Source organism: Schistocerca serialis, chromosome 2, assembly GCF_023864345.2.
Source record: "Schistocerca serialis cubense isolate TAMUIC-IGC-003099 chromosome 2, iqSchSeri2.2, whole genome shotgun sequence".
Taxonomy (NCBI): domain Eukaryota; kingdom Metazoa; phylum Arthropoda; class Insecta; order Orthoptera; family Acrididae; genus Schistocerca; species Schistocerca serialis.
In genome coordinates this window covers 841987172-842007533 of record NC_064639.1, presented here as the reverse complement: position 1 = coordinate 842007533, position 20362 = coordinate 841987172, and positions in this window count along the sequence as shown.

The window sequence follows — 20362 nt, the reverse complement described above, 5'->3', positions numbered from 1 at the left end:
AATTGTGTTAACGAAAATTTTCATTTCATTTCTTGTTGTTGTTCTATGCAGTCAGATTGCGTCATATTACTAGTCAGGGCCAACCGTTTACGAGACACAGCGTAATCGGACTTACAGCTACCAAAAATAAAAATTTATTCTCATTTAATAACTAAGCCCTCATGCAACATCCTCTAAGTGTGGATGTAATTATGTAATTATATTCTCTTTAATGTGTGTGTTTTAAAGGAGTATCCAAATACCAAGGTATAGGGTGGATGTGTTTTCTTTTCCGTATGCATGACGTTACACAGAACACATATAATGGAGGAAATTCGCTTTAAATACACCCTAGCCACTTTATAACAAAAAGTAATTGCTTCTTTGAGTAATAAAGTATGACCGTATAATGTTACAGAGAGAATAGAGACAAGAGGTTTCAGGACGACAGATAGAACTATCAGGCGACACTAGTGATTCGGCTCAGACTAACCGACCACAACGGACCTGACGATGAGATATGAAGTGGGCTCTGCATTGACTGTAAACTAGACCAATGTGTGTTTACCCTCCACTAAATCATTCAATGTTATAAGCAGTGCTTTTTTTCTAAAAAAAATGTTTGAGGGTACTCCGACATTGTATATAATGCAGCGAAAATTACTTATAACTGAAGCATGGGATACCACCCGTTTGCTTTTAGCCATGATGTCATCAACATGTCGAATTACAAAAAATATTATATCGGACTCTTCAGTTGACTTCGCTCAAATGAAGTAGACGATACCGAGAAACGCCCAAACATTCAAAAGGATGTGGTATCGGACACTTCAGTTTACATCACCTCAAATGAAGCACAGTTTGTTAGTTTTCTGCTCATCTCTCACCGCCAACTTAACTTACAAGTTGCAATGAAAGACAGGACACACTGCGAAACTTCGCACAACCGACAAGAACGGAACAGCAAGCGCAAACGAATAAAGAACAACAAAGGAAGGTGGCAATGAATCGCGAAGGATCATGGTAGCGGGACCGTAGAGAGATCTATCGGTAACTCGGCGTTTGAGCGTACGCATATCCGTTTAGCACTACCATCGCCCACTATTAGCGGGCGAGGGCACTACACGCTTGTCGAACTGGCTGCCAGCGATTCAGTTGTCGAGAACGGTTGCCGCAGCTTCGAAATGCTTGAAACAGTCAATGACATGGCTTTTCCCACCAAAAACTGCACTGGTATCGTCCGTATTGCAATTACCAACAGGAAAAAATGAATTAAAAATTTACGCCCGTGAAATAAATCTCTGGCACTCTTCCAAGTTCTCAACATCGTAAAAAAGTTACTTTGTCGACGAAGAAGTTTAAGGGTACGCATCCCCCAACGTTCCCCCAGAAAAACAGCACTGGTTATAAGTGTCGAAAATAGCAAATTTCCGGCAACTGATACCACTAGCAGTGGTATTACAAACTAATCTAAGTCATGTAGATAAAAATTACGCTGTTGATGTTCTCCACGGAGCCCCTATTTATCTTCTATCAGCAAACTTCAAATAATATCATCTATAGTAACGTCCATATACAACCGATTTGTGAAAGGTGGCACGTCTGGTCGCTTGTCCTTTATTTTTTTCATTTATATTTTTAACTGGAATGTTAAGGGAGATTTCGAGGTGTTAAGATTAAGAATTGCAGAGACTGGACGTACTACTTCAGAGTGCATGATTCCTTTTTCCTCACTAATGTGATGTGGTGATGGCTAGATTATTTTCATAATCGAGTAGTGTTCGGGAAATGGTGTTCGGGAAATGCAGAGCATGGTGGATTTGCGAGGGGGACCGGATGGGCAGAAGCGGATGAGAGCCACGTTCGGATGTTTTTTTGGAAACGCCTTTGTAGATGGGCATTCGCCGCTTTCACAAAGAACACGGTGGGCAGAAATAATGGGCCTAGCCTCGTAATTCTATTGTTGTAAATTCTCAGCACCTCTGTAGCTAGGCTAGGGGAAAACGCAAATAGACACTATTGGCAGAAGAATCAGTGACATCAAAGGGATGTTAGTGAAATTCCTATTTATTATAAGTGGGGGTGGATTCTGAATGCCCATTGATTTTGTTTGGAGACACGTTGTTATGGCGGTATTTTCGATGATAAGGGGGGTCCAAACGATTGGAACTGAGGTCTCCACACTTTTTTTTCGAATGGTGGACTGATCTGCATTGGCAGCAACCTGTCAGAACCCGCGCATGAGCGCGATGAAGGTACCTTCGGCCTCCGGGCTTCGCGGAGAGTGATTGAGCTTGTCCCTGTGGGATTAAGTTAGACGTTGAGGACTGTATTTATCGCTGTGTGTTGTTAGACACAATCCGCATTTTGAAGATAGTTTTGGCACGATGTTCGGTGTTGGCTCCTGCACAGACGCCCAGTGTGACAGCACCATCGTATTCTGCGTCCGCCCCCGTTAACTGAGTGGTCAGCGCGGCGGAATGCCACGCCAGGGGGCCTGGGCTCGATTCCCGGCTGGGGCAGGAGATTTTCTTCGCTCAGAGACTGGGTGTTGTGTTGTCCTCATCTTCATCCCCATCTCCGACGTGCAAATCGCTCAATGTGGCGTCGAATGCAATAAGTACTTGCCCTCGGAGGCCGAACTTTCCCGAATGGGGGACTCCCGGCCCACAGTGCCGTACGCTCATTTCCATCGTATTCTGCAGCAGAGCCAGCAGCACGTCAGCGGCGCCATTTCAGCACACCGTGAGCACAGCTGGCCGAAGTGGCCGAGCGGTTCTACGCGCCACAGTCTGGAGCCGCGTGACCGCTACGGTCGCAGGTTCGAATCCTGCCTCGGGCATGGATGTGTGTGATGTCCTTAGGTTAGTTCGGTTTAAGTAGTTCTAAGTTCTAGGGGACTATGACCACAGATGTTAAGTCCCATAGGGCTCAGAGCCATTTGTCATATCATTTCGTGCAGTTGAGCTGAAGTTAAAAGGGTTTGGAGTGAGTCAGGACTCCTTTTCAAGGGCCTAATTATTCAGCAGTGGGATAACTCTGCGAATCAGTTGGTTCAAATGGCTCTGAGCACTATGCGACATAACTGCTGAGGTCATCAGTCGCCTAGAACTTAGAACTAATTAAACCTAACTAACCTAAGGACATCACACATGTCCATGCCCGAGGCAGGATTCGAACCTGCGACCGTAGCGGTCGCTCGGCTCTAGACTGTTGCGCCTAGAACCGCACGGCCACTCCGGCCGGCCTGCGAATCAGTGAACACACAGTCACTTTGATTTTAACATTAATGTCAGTGAAAAATCTCATCGTGCTGCTGATACTTTCTAATAAATAATTTAGGTGCGCTGAGAAAAGTAATTGTCCTATTACGCTTCCTTGGTGTACAACAGATTTTGCTTTCGTTTGAGTCGAATATTCGCCGTCCGTTCCTCTAGGTTCAGTCATCGAGCCAATCACATATTTGTGAATGGTACCATCTTGTTTAATAGCCGACGCTGGGGTACGGTCCTGATTGGTTTTCGGAGCGAAGGGTTATCTACAGCTGGTCAGAAAACCAGTCTCCAGTTGCAAGAGTCGATGTATATGAGAGGAGGCGGTAACTGCGTAAGAAATAAGACAGGGCTGTAGCGTATGTAACATGTTATTCAGTGTGTGCTTGGAGTAAGCAGTGAACGAAACGAAAGAAAAAAAAATGGAAAGTAAATTTAAGTTCACGGAGAAGCAATAAAAACTTTGATGTTTGCTGATGACGTTGTAATTCTGCCAAAAACGGCCAAGGCTTCAGAAAATGAGTTTAACGGAATGGATAGGATCTTGAAATGAGGTTATAAGATGAACACTGACAAAAGGAAAACAAGAGTAATGGAGTGTAGTAAAATTAAGTGAGGTGATACTGAGGGAATTAGATCAGGAAATGAGACACGAAAAGTTGTAGAAGAGACGACTTTCTGTTTGGGTATCGAGTTAACTGAAGATGGCCACAGTACGATGAACATAGAGTGCAGACTTGTAATAGCAAGAAAAGCGGCTCTAAAAAAGCCAAACTCGTTAACATCATGTATAAATTTAAGTCTTGTGAAGTCTTTTCTGAAAATATTTGTCTGGAGTTATGTCCATGTGAACGATAAGCAGTTCAGACAAGAAGAAAATAGAAGCAATTGAAACGTGGTCTTATCGAAGAGTGTTGAAAAATAAATGGGTGGATGGAGCAATTAATGAGAAGATGCCGAATCGAACTAGGAAAAAAGAAGTCTGTGGCAGCACTTGAGTAAAAGTAGGGATTGCGTGATAGGACATAGCCTGAGCCACAAAGAAAGTTAGTTTTGTTATGGAGGGAAATGTTGCATGTAAAAGTTGTAGAGGTAGACCAAGGTTTACTACATTAAGCAGGCCGGCCGGTGTGGCCGAGCGGTTCTAGGCGCTTCAGTCTGGAACCGCGCGACCGCTACGGTCGCAGGTTCGAATCCTGCCTCGGGCATGGATGTGTGTGATGTCCTTAGGTTAGTCAGGTTTAAGTAGTTCTAAGTTCTAGGGGACTGATGACTTCAGAAGTTAAGTCCCATAGTGCTCAGAGGCATTTGAACCATTTTTGAACCCATAGTGCTCAGAGCCGTTTGAACCATTTGAACCTTCCAGCAGGCCCAAGCGGCTGTAGACGGTAATACGCAGTTATAAAGAGGCTTTCACAAAATTGACTCGTGTAGAGAGCTGCATGAAACCAGTCGTCAAAGTGAAAACTACAACAATACGAAGACCGTGTCTATCTGTTTACCTGCATCTACTGTTACCAAGTTAGCGTGTGAAAATCAAGCAAGCTGTATTTTACAAGAGTGACGTTTTCCTTAATCCCTGCTGATTCTTTGAGGAAAAAGTCTCTTCCTCCAGAAACATCAATATGTTCGAGCTTTTTCTTACGAACTGCCAATGAGAGTACAGCCGTAATATATCAGGTGTAGAAGTATGAATCCGGAATTTCCCTACAGATGGTGCTAGCCCTCAGTGCTATATATAAATGGTGCTAGCACGTGAGACCGCGTCTGCAGCGCCATCTGATTCCTGTAACGGCTGACGACGAACGTCAACACACAATAACCCAAGTTCCATACATCGGTATCTCTTTTAAACCCGTAAACATGTCGAGTTTTGTGCCTACGAATTAAGATCTGCGAACAGTATTGGTTTTCTGTTACCGTTTGAAGAAAACTGCTGCAGAATCGTATCGAATGCTTGTCGAAGTTTTCGGCGAACATGCTCTTGGAAAACACAGTGTTTCGAGCAGTTCAAAAAATTCAGGAGTGATGATTGTGACGTGAGAAACGACGAGCGCTGGGAACCATCGAAAAAGTTCGAAGACAACGAATTGCAGGCCGTATTGGATGAAGATGATACTCAAACTCAACAGGAACTAGCGGAATAATTGAATGTGATGCAGAAAGCGGTTTTTCATAGGTTAAAAGCAACGGGAAAGGTGCAGAAAATGGAAAAATGGGTTCCGCATGAGCTGAATGGAAGACAGCAAGCAAATCGGAAGACCACTTGTGAAATCTGCTCGCCAGATACAAAAGAAAGTCGTTTCTCCATCGAAAAGTGACAGGTGATGAAAAATGGATGTATTTTGGAATTCTAAGCGCCGTAAATCATGGGTGAATCCAGGCAAACCATCTACGTCCACTGCAAGACCAAATCACTGTATTTGGTGGGATCAGGATGTCATCTATTATGAGCAGCTAAAACCTCGTGAAACCGGTAACACTGATCGATACCAATAGCAAATAATCTATTTAAATCGAGCATTACGTGAAAAACGACGGAATATGGAAAAAGGCAAAACAAAGTCATATTGTTCCATGACAACGGCCCAGGGAAACGACCGAGGCGTTCATTTTGGAAATACTAGGGCATGCGGATTATTTTCCAGACTTGGCTCCATCCAGTTATCATCAATTTGCATCAGTGGGACACGCTCTCGCTGAATAGCGCTTCACCTCGAATGAAAATGTACGAAAATGGCTCGCTGACTGATTGGCTTCAAAAGAAGAACTGCTTTTTTGGCGGTTCGATTCCCGGCGGGGTCAGGGATTTTCTCTGCCTCGTGATGGCTGGGTGTTGTGTGCTGTCCTTAGGTTAGTTAGGTTTAAGTAGTTCTAAGTTCTAGGGGACTGATGACCATAGCTGTTAAGTCCCATAGTGCTCAGAGCCATTTGAACCATTTGCTTTTTTGGCGTGACATTCATAGCCTGTCGGAGAGGTGGGAGAAATGAATAAATAGCAATGGAGTCTATTTTGAATAAAATATTGTTTATCAGTTTCAAACAACAGACGTGTAATTATTGCAACCAAATTCCGGTTTCATACTTCTACACGTGGTAAATCAAATAAAGATGAACAGAAAACTGTCCCCAGTGAGAAACAAGTGGTCACAACTGTCTACAAGAAGGGCAACATATAAGTGATCCACAAAACTACAATGTAGTCTCATTGAAGTCCATTTTTCTCGAAGAGAACCACCTCCTCCATGTCAGCCAGCATGGATTTCACAAACATTGACCATGCGAATCAACTCTTGTTATCCTCACATGACATACTGAAAGTCACGCATCAAGGCAATAGGCAGATGAAATATTTCTTGACTTCAGAAAGCACTTGGTTACAATCACAGCAACGTTTATCATCGAAAGTACGGTAGTATGGGGTATTAAGTGAAATCTATGAGTGAACTGAGTATTTCTTGGTAGATAGGACGCACCTTGTTATGTTGAGCGAGGAGTCATGGAGAGAAGTAAAAGTAACTTTAGGTGTGCCTAAGGAAAGTGTGTTGCGGCGCTTGTTTCTCGTGTTGTATGTTAATGACCAAAAAAAAAGAAGGTACAAATGTGTGACTCTTTGGTGGAGGGAAAGGATTTCATAACAGGAAATTCAAGGGTATATTGTTTATTTATAAAAAAATTCAGTTTGTGGGGGTTGGATTTCTCTTTTTCAGCATTCTCTGCTGTTTGGAAACATGTAGGTCTTGCAAGAAGTAATTACATGGAGGAAACATGTTGTATAACCTAAAGTTCGGCTCAAAAATGGCTCTAAGCAATATGGGACTTAACATCAGAGGTCATCAGTCCCCTACAATTACTTAAACCTAAGTAACCTAAGGACATCACACACATCCATGCCCGAGGCAGGATTCGAACCTGCAGCACCGTGGTTCCGGACTGAAGCGTCTAGAACCCCTCGGCCATAGCGGGCGGCTGTTAATGACCTTGCAGACATTATTAATAGCAGCTTCTGATATTTCGCAGCTGATGAAATTATATATGATGAACTACGGTATGAACAAATCTGTACAAATATTCACATCGGATCTTCATAAGATTTCAAAATAGTGCAAATATTGGCAACGTGCTTTGGAAGTACACAAATGTAAAATTATGCACATCGAAAAACGCAAAAAAATGTGTCCAGTGACTACGATACTAGCGATTGACAGTTAGCATCTGTCAACCGATGCAAATGTCCGCCCCCGGTAGCTGAGTGGTCGCCGGCACGGTAGCTCAGCGTGTTCGGTCAGAGAGCACGCTGCTCTCTGTAATAAAAAAAATAAAATAAAAAAACTGAGTGAAGGGATCAAAAACGAACTTCAACGAATGTCATGTGACGTCCGCTATAACAAAACACAACGAACAATAAGGAACAAATTGTTAAAAAAAAAGAGTGGTCAGTGCGACAGAATGTCAATCCTAAGGGCCCGGGTTCGATTCCCGGCTGGATCGGAGATTTTCTCCGCTCAGCGACTGGATGCTGTGGTGTCCTAATAATCATCATTTCATCCCCATCAACGCGCAAATCGCTGGGTGATGTCAAATGGAAAGATTTGCACACTGCGAACGGTCTGCCCGACGGGAGGCCCTAGTCACACGACATTTATTTTAACTGATGCAAATACCAAGGGCGTAACAATTTGGAGTGATTCGAAATGGAGACATCACATAGGTAAGGCAAGTGACAGACTGTGATTAACTGACAGGATACCGGGAAAAAGCAGTAATCTACAGAGGAGATTGCTTACAAATCAATTAGTTGTGGCATTTTAGAATATTGCACAGGAGTGTGGGATTCATAGCAAATAGTATTAACAGTGAATATTGTTCGTATGCTAGAAAGGGTGATACTAATGGTCACAGATTTATATGACTCGAACATGAGTGTCACAGACCTGGTGAAAAACCTGAATTGGCAGCCACTTGAAGCTAGACCAAATTTCGGGAACCATTACCAAGTGAATAATCTGGAGATATTCTTCGTCTCCTAAGTATTGCTCCTGAAAGGACCGTGAAGACAATACTAGACTAATCGCAGCATCTACAGGGCCATTTAACAGTCTTTCTTCTGGTGCTTCAGATGCCAATAGAACCAATACACACTGATGTGCAAAACTTAATAACGAAAGTAACTTTCTCGTGAGCTGTCACTGCAAAGCAGCGTAGCTTGATGAAACTTGGACCACACATAGAAAGGACTGCTATAGCAAAATACAGAGAGTAACTGAAAGAAATGCACTATAAGAGCAACAGACATGACACTTTTATTCGAAGACAATAACTGCACGAAGTCACCGCCCACTGGACGTCACACAAGGCGGGACATGGTTCGTAATAGGGTGGGTGATTACCATGGACAGCAATTCATGCTCTGCAGCGCGCTCCCGTGCTAGCCACAAGGCTGGTAAGGAGTTCTTGTGGCAGGGCGTTCGTTCCTCCGCCAGCGCGGTTAACAACTGCTGGATGAACGGTGGCGCATGTGGACATGCTGCAGTACGTTTCTACACCGCATCCCACACGCGTGCCATGCGATTTTAATTGGAACAACGGCCAGGCCAGTCCATTCGCCGAATATGCTCTCGAGCCAAGAGCCCCTCCAGCTGCGCTGTTCGATGCGCTCGCGCATTGTCATCCACGTAAAACTGAAGTTAGGGCCGAATGCACCCCTAAAAAGACGCACATGGGGAGGGCGTATCGTATCACAACAACGCTGATCGGTGAGTACACCGTGTTCAAAGAGCTGGAGGTGAAAAAAAAATGGTTCAAATAGCTCTGAGCACTATGGGACTTAACATCTATGGTCATCAGTCCCCTAGAACTTAGAACTACTTAAACCTAACTAACCTAAGGACATCACACACATCCATGCCCGAGGCAGGATTCGAACTTGCGACCGTAGCGGTCGTGCGCTTCCAGACTATAGCGCCTAGAACCACTCGGCCACCACGGCCGGCGCTGGAGGTGAGTAAAGCCATCAAACACTATGCCTCCCCACATCATAGTATCTGGGCGAACAAAACGATGATATTTGACAATGTGACTTCTACATCTATCTACATGGATACTCTGCAAATCACTCTGGCAGAAGCCGGCGGTGCTGGCACGGGAGCTCAGCGTGTTCGGTCAGAGGGTTAGCAGCCCTCTGTAATAAAAAAACTGAGCTAATCGATCAACAACGAACTTAAACGGATGTCTTACGACGTCCGCCCCGATCAGATTCAACGAACGAAAACGAACAAAAATGAGATTAAAAAAAAAAAGTGGTTCTAGGCGCTTCAGTCCGGAACCGCACAGCTGTTACGGTCGCAGGTTCGAATCCTGCCTCGGGCATGGGTGTGTGTGATGTCCTTAGGTTAGCTGTTAGCTGTAGGAGATGTCGTGCTGTTAGTTAGCAAAGAGAGTGGCGTAGGCGCCGGTCGGAGTGGCCGAGCGGTTCTAGGCGCTACAGTCTGGAAGCGCGCGACCGCTACGGTCGCAGGTTCGAATCCTGCCTCGGGCATGGATGTGTGTGATGTCATTAGGTTACTTAGGTTTAATTAGTTCTAAGTTCTAGGCGACTGATGACCTCAGAAGTTAAGTCCCATAGTGCTCAGAGCCATTTGAACCATTTAAACTGGCGTAAGTCGTCTGCTGTCGTAGTCCGTTAAAGCCACAGTTCACCACATTGTCCTAACGGGTACGTCCGTCGTACCCCGCACATTGATTTCTGCCGTTATTTCACGCGGCGGCCGGTGTGGCCGAGCTGTTCTAGGCGCTACAGTCTGGAACCGCGCGACCGCTATTGTCGCAGGTTCGAATCCTGCATCGGGCATGGATGTGTGTGATGTCCTTAGGTCAGTTAGGTTTAAGTAGTTCTAAGTACCAGGGGACAGATGAAACCAAATGGCTCTGAGCACTATGGGACTTAACGAGGTCATCAGTCCCCTAGACCTTAGAACTACTTAATCCTAACTAACCTAAGGACATCACACACATCCATGCCCGAGGCAGGATTCGAACCTGCGACCGTAGCGGTCGCGCGGTTCCAGACTGTAGCGCTTAGAACCGCTCGGCCACTCGTGACGGCCGGGACTGATGACCTCAGATGTTAAGTCCCATAGTGCTCAGAGCCATTTGAACCATTTATTTCACTCCGTGTTGCTTGTCTGTTAGCACTGACAACTCAACCCAATCGTTAAGTAAGTGTCATCGGGCACTGCATTGTCCGTCGTGAGAGGTAATGCCTGAAATTTGGTATTTTCGGCATGCCCTGGACGCTGTGTATCTCGGAATATTGAAAATCCTAACGATTTTCGAAATGAAATGCCCCGTACTTTTAGCTTCAACCAGCATTCCGTGTTGAAAGTCTTTTAAATCACGTCGTGCGACCATAATAATGTTGGAAACCTTTTCACATAAATCACCTGACTATACATGACAGTCCCAGCAATGCACTGCCCTTTTATACCTTTTATATGCGATTGTACCGCCATCTATATATACAGGGTGGTCCATTGATAGTGACCGGGCGAAATATCTCACGAAATAAGCATCAAACGAAAAAACTTCAAAGAACGAAACTTGTCTAGCTTGAATGGGGAAACCATATGGCGCTATGGTTGGCCCGCTAGATGGCACTGCCATAGGTCAAACGGATATAAACTGCGTTTTTTAAAATAGGAACCACCATTTTTTGTTACATATTCGTGTAGTGCGTAAAGAAATATGAATGTTTTACTTGGAACACTTTTTTCGCTTTGTGATAGAGGCGCTGTAATAGTCACAAACGTATAAGTCCGTGGTATCACTAACATTCCGCCAGTGCGGACGGCATTTGCTTCGTGATACATTACCCGTGTTAAAATGGACCGTTTACCAACTGCGGAAAAGGTCGATATCGTGTTGATGTATGGTGATTGTGATCAAAATGCCCAACGGGCGTGTGCTATGTATGCTGCTCGGTATCCTGGGCGACATCGTCCAAGTGTCCGGACCGTTTGCCGCATAGTTACGTTATTTAAGGAAACAGGAAGTGTTCAGCCACATGTCAAACGTCTACCACGACCTGCAACAAATGATGATGCCCAAGTAGGTGTTTTAGCTGCTGTCGCGGCTAATCCGAACATCAGTAGCAGACAAATTGCGCGAGAATCGGGAATCTCAAAAACATCAGTGTTGAGAATGCTACACCAGCATCGATTGCACCCGTACCATATTTCTATGCACCAGGAAATGCATAGCGACGACTTTGAACGTCGTGTACAGTTCTGCCACTGGGCACAAGAGAAATTACGGGACGATGACAGATTTTTTGCACGCGTTCTTTTTAGCGACGAAGCGACATTCACCAACAGCGGTAACGTAAACCGGCATAATATGCACTGTTGGGCATCGGAAAATCCACGATGGCTGCGACAAATGGAACATCAGCGACCTTGGCGGGTTAATGTATGGTGCGGCATTATTGGAGGAAGGATAATTGGCTCTCATTTTATCGATGGCAATCTAAATGGCGCAATGTATGCTGATTTCCTACGTAATTTTCTACCGATGTTACTACAAGATGTTTCACTGCATGACAGAATGGCGATGTACTTCCAACATGATGGATGTCCGGCACATAGCTCGCGTGCGGTTGAAGCGGTATTGAATAGCATATTTCTTGACAGGTGGATTGGTCATCGAAGCACCATACCATGGCCTGCACGTTTACCAGATCTGACGTCCCGGATGTCTTTCTGTGGGGAAAGTTGAAGGATATTTGCTATCGTGATCGACCGACAACGCCTGACAACTTGCGTCAGCGCATTGTCAATGCACGTGCGAACATTACGGAAGGCAAACTACTCGCTGTTGAGAGGAATGTCGTTACAGGTATTGCCAAATGCTTTGAGTTCGACGGACATCATTTTGAGCATTTATTGCATTAATGTGGTATTTATAGGTAATCAGGCTGTAACAGCATGCGTTCTCAGAAATGATAAGTTCACAAAGGTAAATGTATCATATTGGAACAACCGAAATAAAATGTTCAAAGGTACCTACGTTCTGTATTTTAATTTAAAAAACCTACCTGTTACCAAGTGTTCGTCTAAAATTGTGAGTCATATGTTTGTGACTATAACGGCGCCATCTATCACAAAGCGAAAAAAGTGGTCCAACTAAAACATTCATATTTCTTTACGTACTACACGCATATGTAATAAAAAAGCGGGTTTCTACTTTTAAAAAAACGCTGTTTATATCCGTTTGACCTGTGGCAGTGCCATCTAGCGGGCTAACCGTAGCGCCATCTGGTTTCCACCCTTCAAGCTAGACAAGTTTCGTTCTTTGTAGCTTTTTCGTTTGACGCTTATTTCGTGAGATATTTGGCCCGGTCACGATCAATGGACCACCCTGTACATATATGCATATCGCTATCCCATGACATTTGTCAGCTCACTGTATGTAGATGTAGGAAACGATCCCAGCTGTGCTTACAGTGCGAATGTAAACTAGACCCTTTAGGAGTGACGGTAGCTGCAGCCTGAGCTCCTGGCCCGAGCGAGGCGGCTCGGAGGTGATAGCATAAGGCGGCAGCCGCAGCGCTCGATAACCACGGCTGCTTCCGCGTACGTTTTGCGGAAAGCCGATTGCAACACGCCTGCCACCGCCGCGGGCTTCGGGAAGCGTCCCGCACCGGATGGATCGGCTAGCAGACCGCACGTGGAACACCGCCCTGCCTGCCCGCGTCATACTGCGATTACTCAGTTCTGCGGTAATCACGAGGAAAACCGCGAAACGGCGAGACGAGTGCTCAAGGCGGACCTGTGGGTAGTGAAGACGGCCCAGAGACTCGAAACTGAGTGGTGTAGTATATGTACGAGGAACAACATACAGTTCTGTTTATCATCTGGAAACGATACAGCTACGACCATGCATCTCCGTGATTGTGTTAGGCCTTCTCTGCATAGTTTCTCTTCGGTGGGATGCACAGGGGGCGAACTAAAATATGGAAACACCGAAAAGACAACACATTACCATGCCTAGTATAGTGCAGCCACTGCACGGCAAACTTCGTGTGTGCGAGCCATGGGAGGGTCAAGGCTCCGCCGGTTTCGTTCCTTCCCGGAAGAACTCGCTACAGCTAGAGATTTCATTTAGAATTGCGGCATGCCTTTTTCGGTCGGCACGAATCTCTTTAGGTCGGGAGCATCGTGGTGTCAGCGCTGTTTACGTGTTATTTATTCGTGGTATGAAGTGAAACGTCCCCTTAGAAAAATTATAAATGACTGCTTAAACTGACACACAATATGTTTAGCGCAACGCAATCTGACTTTCAAAAATCCCTTTAAAAGAATGGCCCTGACTAACAATAACCTATACCTTTCATAAATCACTTACCTCACAAAAATCTTCGTTACTCAAACTACTGCAATACAGCGTGTGCCAATACTGCCACCTAAATAAAAGATTCTAACTACTGAAGGCACTACTTACTGATAGGCATACTAAGCAAATGAAAGATTTTGATATAGAACAAACAATGTATTTATCTTAATAGTGTTCAAAAGTCATTATATATATATATATATATATATATATATATATATATATATATATATACAGGGTGATTCAAAAAGAATACCACAACTTTAAAAATATGTATTTAATGAAAGAAACATAATATATCCCTCTATTATACATCATTACAGAGAGTATTTAAAAAGGTTTTTTTTCACTCAAAAACAAGTTCAGAGATGTTCAATATGGCTCCCTCCAGACACACGAGCAATATCAACCCGATACTCCAACTCGTTCCACACTCTCTGTAGCATATCAGGCGTAACAGTTTGGATAGCTGCTGTTATTTCTCGTTTCAAATCATCAATGGTGGCTGGGAGAGGTGGCCGAAACACCATATCCTTAACATACCCCCATAAGAAAAAATCGCAGGGGGTAAGGTCAGGGCTTCTTGGAGGCCAGTGATGAAGTGCTCTGTCACGGGCTGCCTGGCGGCCGATCCATCGCCTCGGATAGTTGACGTTCAGGTTTCATAACTAAACTCTTTCGTAGGACTCTCCATACAGTTGATTCTGGAATTTGCAGCTCTCTGCTAGCTCTGCGAGTCGATTTTCCTGGGCTGCGAACAAATGCTTGCTGGATGCGTGCTACATTTTCATCACTCGTTCTCGGCCATTCAGAACTTTTCCCTTTGCACAAACACCCATTCTCTGTAAACTGTTTATACCAACGTTTAATACACCACCTATCAGGAGGTTTAACACCATACTTCGTTCGAAATGCACGCTGAACAACTGTCGTCGATTCACATCTGCCGTACTCAATAACACAAAAAGCTTTCTGTTGAGCGGTCGCCATCTTAGCATCAACTGACGCTGACGCCTAGTCAACAGCGCCTCAAGCGAACAAATGTACAACTAAATGAAACTTTATAGCTCCCTTAATTCGCCGACAGATAGTGCTTAGCTCTGCCTTTTGTCATCGCAGAGTTTTAAATTCCTAAAGTTGTGGTATTCTTTTTGAATCACCCTGTATATCAGTTCATGACATCCAGTCTTACAAATTTACTGTCTCTGATGGACACATGTCCAGATCATCTGCTCTCAAAACTCCGCCATTTCTCTCCCCACATCCAAGATGCTCAGATACTCGTTCACAGGCGCTGCGTAATAATAATCTGCCCTTTGTCAAAGTCGGTTATCTCAAGGGATTTCTTCATCTGCATCCCGTATCTTCGCTAGGGCGCTCCCCCGTTCCTAGCTGGTCCGCTTACATGCTTTTGTTACCTCGTCACGTGCCCGCAAAGCCACAAGGCGGCACCCAAGGTCGCGCCGGTGAGTGATCATAATATTTTGGCTCCTCAGTGTATTTTACTGCAATGTGCGTTGGTTAAGAGTCAAAGGGCAAGCTGTGGAACGAGTTTTCGGTTTAAAACTTGCTATTGTTGAATTTATGAAGGAAAAAGGAGTGCAGGAAGGAAAATTAGAACGTCCGGAATGGATTGCAGATCTCGCATTTTAAGTGGACTTGACTGCACACTGCCCAAAGTGAGACACTACAAGCTGAGGAACAACTTATTTCTGATTTGATGGGAACGCATTTAAAAAAAAGATCGCGTTATGGGAAGGGATACATCTACATCTACATCTTCACGTTTACTCTGCAATTCACATTTAAGTGCTTAGCAGAGGGTTTATCGAACCACAATCATACTATCTCCCTACCATTCCACTCCCGAACAGCGCGCGGGAAAAACGAACACCTAAACCTTTCTGTCCGAGCTCTGATTTCTCTTATTTTATTTTGATGATCAGTCGTACCTATGTAGGTTGGGCTCAACAAAATATTTTCGCTTTCGGAAGAGAGAGAGTTGGTGACTGAAATTTCGTAAATAGATCTCGCCGCGACGAAAAACGTCTTTGCTTTAATGACTTCCATCCCAACTCGCTTATCATATCTGCCGCACTCTCTCCCCTATTACGTGATAATACAAGACGAGCTGCCCTTTTTTGCACCCTTTCGATGTCCTCCGTCAATCCCACCTGGTAAGGATCCCACACCGCGCAGCAATATTCTAACAGAGGACGAACGAGTGTAGTGTAAGCTGTCTCTTTAGTGGACTTGTTGCACCTTCTAAGTGTCCTGCCAATGAAACGCAACCTTTGGCTCGCCTTGCCCACAATATTATCTATGTGGTCTTTCCAACTGAAGTTGTTCGTAATTTTAACACCCAGGTACTTAGTTGAATTGACAGCCTTGAGAATTGTACTAATTATCGAGTAATCGAATTCCAACGGATTTCTTTTAGAACTCATGTGGATCACCTCACACTTTTCGTTATTTAGCGTCAACTGCCACCTGCCACACCATAAAGCAATCTTTTCTAAATCGCTTTGCAACTGATACTGGTCTTCGGATGACCTTACTAGACGGTAAATTACAGCATCATCTGCGAACAACCTAAGAGAACTGCTCAGATTGTCACCTAGGATCAGGAACAGCAGAGGTCCCAGGACGCTTCCCTGGGGAACACCTGATATCACTTCAGTTTTACTCGATGATTTGCCGTCTATTACTACGAACTGCGACCTTCCTGACAGGAAATCACGAATCCAGTCGCACAACTGAGACGATACCCCATAGGCCCGCAGCTTGATTAGAAGTCACTTGTGAGGAACGATGTCAAAAGCTTTCCGGAAATCTAGAAATACGGAATCAACTTGAGATCCCCTGCCGATAGCGGCCATTACTTCGTGCGAATAAAGAGCTAGCTGCGTTGCACAAGAACGATGTTTTCTGAAAGCATGCTGATTACGCATCAATAGATCGTTCCCTTCGAGGTGATTCATAATGTTTGAATACAATATATGCTCCAAAACCCTACTGCAAACCGACGTGAATGATATAGGTCTGTAGTTCGATGGATTACTCCTACTACCCTTCTTAAACACTGGTGCGACCTGCGCAATTTTCCAATCTGTAGTTACAGATCTATCGGTGAGCGAGCGGTTGTATATGATTGCTAAGTAGGGAGCTATTGCATCAGCGTAATCTGAAAGGAACCTAGTCGGTATACAATCTGGACCTGAAGACTTGCCCGTATCAAGCGATTTGAGTTGCTTCGCAACCCGTAAGGTATCTACTTCTAAGAAACTCATGCTAGCAGCTCTTCGTGTTTCAAATTCTGGTATATTCCATTCGTCTTCCCTGGTGAAGGAATTTCATAAAACTGCGTTCAATAACTCCGCTTTAGAGCACAGTCGTCGGTAACAGTGCCATCGGCACTGCGCTGCGAAGGTATTGACTGCGTCTTGCCGCTTGTGTACTTTACATACGACCAGAATTTCTTCGGATTTTCTACCAAATTTCGAGACATTGTTTCGTTGTGGAACCTATTAAATGCACCTCGCATTGAAGTCCGTACCAAATTTCGCGCGTCTGTAAATTTTAGCCAAACTTCGGGATTTCGCGTTCTTCTGAACTTCGCATGCTTTTTCCGTTGCCTCTGCAACAGCGTTCGGACCTGTTTTGTGTACCATGGGGGATCAGTTTGGAAACCACACTCCAATTCCTTAAGCTCACCGCCATTAAAGAAAACGTGAGATTTGAAGAATTCATTGTGGTATTGACAGCATTACAAAGATAGTTTTCTTAGCGTTGTGAGGATACTGTTACTCTTACATCTGTTTTCGAGACCGTTTGCCGTTTCAGTTGAGAGCGCCCCTGCGCATGTGCAGATTTAACTGATTGACCTGAAAGGTTCAAAAATGGCTCTAAGCACTATGGGACTTAACATCTGAGGTCATTAGTCCCCTAGAACTTAGAACTACTTAAACCTAATTAACCTAAGGACATCACACACATCCACGGCCGCGGCAGGATTCGGAACTGCGACCGTAGCAGCAGCGCGCTTCCGGACTGAAGCTCCTAGAACCGCTCGGCCACAACGAACGGCGACCTGCAAGGTAATTCCCATTTAATGAAAAGTCCTTTACACTTAAACTATTCTGGATGTCTACATTGCTTTCCTCAAATGGTTCCACGTCCCCATGATGAGTTTACAAGAACGCTACAATATTTCGATCGGCATATTCGTGTGAAGGACCTTTTTCCATTATGAAACGAAAATAAGTCACGATTGCATGGCAGCTTGAGTGTGAAAATCTGTGAAATTCTCTACATCGGTCCGTATGCCGACAGTTTGTAGGAGATAAAAATTATGTCTTCAGCAAGCCAGAAATTATTAAATAATACTGAAAATTTGTTTTGTTTGTGATCTATGTTGTTGAGATATGTGAAATATAAAACGGTATAGTATGCAGCCCCCCCCCCCCCCCCCCCCCCATGAATCTTGGACCTTGCCGTTGGTGGGGAGGCTTGCGTGCCTCAGCGATACAGAGATGGCCGTATCGTAGGTGCAACCACAACGGAGGGGTATCTGTTGAGAGGCCAGACAAACATGTGGTTCCTGAAGAGGGGCAGCAGCCTTTTCAGTAGTTGCAGGGGCAACAGTCTGGATGATTGACTGATCTGGCCTTGTAACATTAACCAAAACGGCCTTGCTGTTCTGGTACTGCGAACGGCTGAAAGCAAGGGGAAACTACAGCCGTAATTTATCCCGAGGGCATGCAGCTTTACTGTATGATTAAATGATGATGGCGTCCTCTTGGGTAAAATATTCCGGAGGAAAAATAGTCCCCCATTCGGATCTCCGGGCGGGGACTACTCAAGAGGACGTTGTTATCAGGGGAAAGAAAACTGGCGTTCTACGGATCGGAGCGTGGAATGTCAGACCCCTTAATCGGGCAGGTAGGTTAGAAAATTTAAAAAGGGAAATGGATAGGTTAAAGTTAGATATAGTGGGAATTTGTGAAGTTCGGTGGCAGGAGGAACAAGACTTTTGGTCAGGTGATTACAGGGTTATAAATACAATATCAAATAGGGGTAATGCAGGAGTAGGTTTAATAATGAATAAAAAAATAGGAGTGCGGGTTAGCTACTACAAACAGCATAGTGAACGCATTATTGTGGCCAAGATAGAAACAAAGCCCATGCCTACTACAGTAGTACAAGTTTATATGCCAACTAGCTCTGCAGATGATGAAGAAATAGATGAAATGTATGACGAGATAAAAGAAATTATTCAGGTAGTGAAGGGAGATGAAAATTTAATAGTCATGGGTGACTGAAATTCGTCAGTAGGAAAAGGGAGAGAAGGAAACATAGTAGGTGCATATGGATTGGGGGGAAGAAATGAAAGAGGAAGCCGCCTTGTAGAATTTTGCACAGAGCATAACTTAATCATAGCTAACACTTGGTTCAAGAATCATAAAAGAAGGTTGTATACCTGGAAGAATCCTGGAGATACTAAAAGGTATCAGATAGATTATATAATGGTAAGACAGAGATTTAGGACCAGGTTTTAAATTGTAAGACATTACCAGGGGCAGATGTGGATTCTGACCACAATCTATTGGTCATGAATTGCAGATTGAAACTGAAGAAACTGCAAAAAGGTGGGAATTTAAGGAGATGGGACCTAGATAAACTGAAAGAACCAGAGGTAGTAGAGAGTTTCAGGGAGAGCATAAGGGAACAATTGACAGGAATGGGGGAAAGAAATACAGTAGAAGAAGAATGGGTAGCTCTGACGGATGAAGTAGTGAAGGCAGCAGACGATCAAGTAGGTAAAAAGACGAGGGCTAATAGAAATCCTTGGGTAACAGAAGAAATATTGAATTTAATTGAGGAAAGGAGAAAATATAAAAATGCAGTAAATGAAGCAGGCAAAAGGAATACAAAAGTCTCAAAAATGAGATCGACAGGAAGTGCAAAATGGCTAAGCAGGGATGGCTAGAGGACAAATGTAAGGATGTAGAGCTTTGTCTCACTAGGGGTAAGATAGATACTGCCTACAGGAAAATTAAAGAGACCTTTGGAGAGAAGAGAACCACTTGTATGAATATCAAGAACTCAGATGGCAACCCAGTTCTAAGCAAAGAAGGGAAGGCAGAAAGGAGGAAGGAGTATATAGAGGGTTTATACAAGGGCGATGTGCTTGAGGACAATATTATGGAAATGGAAGAGGATGTAGATGAAGACGAAATGGGAGATAAGATACTGCGTGAAGAGTTTGACAGAGCACTGAAAGACCTGAGTCGAATCAAGGCTCCGGGAGTAGACAACATTCCATTAGAACTACTGATGGCCTTGGGAGAGCCAGTCATGACAAAACTCTACCATCTGGTGAGCAAGATGTATGAGACAGGCGAAATACCCTCAGACTTCAAGAAGAATATAATAATTCCAATCCCAAAGAAAGCAGGTGTTGACAGATGTGAAAATTACCGAACTTCACAGCTGCAAAATACTAACGCGAATTCTTTACAGACGAATGGAAAAACTGGTAGAAGCGGACCTCGGGGAAGATCTGTTTGGATTCCGTAGAAATGTTGGAACACGTCAGGCAATACTAACCTTACGACTTATCTTAGAAGAAAGATTAAGAAAAGGCAAACCTACGTTTCTAGCATTTGTAGACTTAGAGAAAGCTTTTGACAATGTTAACTGGAATACTCTCTTTCAAATTC